Here is a 2,500-nt window from a genome sequence, read left to right as displayed (position 1 = left end):
TTCTTTCCCATATACCAGAGAAAGAACATGAAGACCGAGGCAACCAACAAAAAATAATTTTTTTTTTCTCTTTCCCGGAATTTTTTTTTTTTTTTTTCGAAATAGCCGAGAAAGAATATGAAGACCGAGGCATCCAACAAAAAAATTTTTTTTTTTTTTTTTCCTAATCTACCCAAGCAAAACAAATAGAAGACCGAGGCATCCAAAAAAATTTTTTTTTTTTTTTTTTTTTTCGAAAAATTTTTTTTCACAAAAACTTTTTTTTTTTTTTTTCCCCAAAAAATTTTTTTTTTCGTTCCAAGCTAACCAAGACATCTACTATTCACTAGTAGAGCAATCGAGACTGCAAAGCAAGCAATGGCCTTACTTGCAGCTCTTGGTGCTGAGAACTCCCCCCCCCCTATAGTAGTCTTAAGTAAAACCACAGCTCTGACAGGAGTAGATATTGCATGCGAGCGAGGAGTCGTAATGGGCAAAATTGACTCGGGGGACCTCCAAATCGAATTCCGTTTCGAGCAAAACACTTCTTAGGCTTCAAGGAAGCTCCCATAAAATTTCCAAACCCAAACTCCAAACTTCATTTTTTAGCCTACAATGCCCACGTGCACGCCGGTGTGCACGCAGGGGTGCTTGAGCATGCGGGAGAGGAGCCATAATGGGCAACATTGACTCGGGGGACCTCCAAATCGAAATCCGTCTCGAGCAAAACACTTCTTAAGCTTCTAGGAAGCTCCCATAAAACTTCCAAACCCAAACTCCAAACTTTATTTTTTAGCATACAATGCCCACGTGCACGCCGGGGTGCTTGAGCGTGCGGGCGAGGAGCCATAATGGGCAACATTGACTCGGGGGACCTCCAAATCGAAATCCGTCTCGAGCAAAACACTTCTTAAGCTTCAAGGAAGCTCCCATAAAACTTCCAAACCCAAACTCCAAACTTTATTTTTTAGCATACAATGCCCACGTGCACGCAGGGGTGCTTGAGCATGCGGGAGAGGAGCCATAATGGGCAACATTGACTCGGGGGACCTCCAAATCGAAATCCGTCTCGAGCAAAACACTTCTTAAGCTTCTAGGAAGCTCCCATAAAATTTTCAAACCCAAACTCCAAACTTCATTTTTTAGCATACGATGCCCACGTGCACGCCGGGGTGCACGAGCGTGCGGGCGAGGAGTCGTAATGGGCAAAATTAACTCGGGGGACCTCCAAATCGAAATCCGTCTCGAGCAAAGCATTTCTTAGGCTTCTAGGAAGTTCCCGTAAAATTTTCAAACCCAAACTCCAAACTTCATTTTTTAGCACACAATGCCCACGTGCACGCGGGGGTGCTTAAGCGTGCGGGCGAGGAGTCATAATGGGCAAAATTAACTCGGGGGACCTCCAAATCGAAATCCGTCTCGAGCAAAGCACTTCTTAGGCTTCTAGGAAGCTCCCATAAAATTTCCAAACCCAAACTCCAAACTTCATTTTTTAGCATACGATGCCCCCGTGCACGCGGGGGTGCTTGAGCGTGCGGGGGAGGAGTCATAATGGGCAAAACTAACTCGGGGGATCTCCAAATCAAAATCCGTCTCGAGCAAAGCAGTTCTTAGGCTTCTAGGAAGCTCCCATAAAATTTCCGAACCCAAACTCCAAACTTCATTTTTTAGCATACTATGCCCACGTGCACGCCGGGGTGCACGAGCGTGCGGGCGAGGAGTCGTAATGGGCAAAATTAACTCGGGGGACCTCCAAATCGAAATCCGTCTCGAGCAAAGCATTTCTTAGGCTTCTAGGAAGTTCCCGTAAAATTTTCAAACCCAAACTCCAAACTTCATTTTTTAGCATACGATGCCCACGTGCGCGCCGGTGTGCACGTCGGGGTGCACGAGCGTGCGGGCGAGGAGCCGTAATTGGCAAAATTAACACGGCGGACCTCCAAATCGAAATCCGTCTCGAGCAAAGCATTTCTTAGGCTTCTAGGAAGTTCCCGTAAAATTTTCAAACCCAAACTCCAAACTTCATTTTTTAGCATACGATGCCCACGTGCACGCCGGTGTGCACGAGCATGCGGGCGAGGAGTCATAAAGGGCAAACTTAACTCGGGGGACCTCCAAATCGAAATCCGTCTCGAGCAAAGCATTTCTTAGGCTTCTAGGAAGCTCCCATAAAATTTTCAAACCCAAACTCCAAACTTCATTTTTTAGCACACAATGCCCACGTGCACGCGGGGGTGCTTAAGCGTGCGGGCGAGGAGTCATAATGGGCAAAATTAACTCGGGGGACCTCCAAATCGAAATCCGTCTCGAGCAAAGCACTTCTTAGGCTTCTAGGAAGCTCCCATAAAATTTTCAAACCCAAACTCCAAACTTCATTTTTTAGCCAACGATGCCCACGTGCACGCCGGGGTGCACGAGCGTGCGGGCGAGGAGTCATAATGGGCAAAATTAACTCGGGGGACCTCCAAATCGAAATCCGTCTCGAGCAAAGCATTTCTTAGTCTTCTAGGAAGCTCCCATA

Source organism: Cornus florida, unplaced genomic scaffold (genome assembly GCF_030987335.1).
Source record: "Cornus florida cultivar Cherokee Brave unplaced genomic scaffold, ASM3098733v1 CherokeeBrave_3.0.0_Hap2_scaffold_188, whole genome shotgun sequence".
Taxonomy (NCBI): domain Eukaryota; kingdom Viridiplantae; phylum Streptophyta; class Magnoliopsida; order Cornales; family Cornaceae; genus Cornus; species Cornus florida.
Note: the sequence above shows the minus strand (reverse complement) of the source record.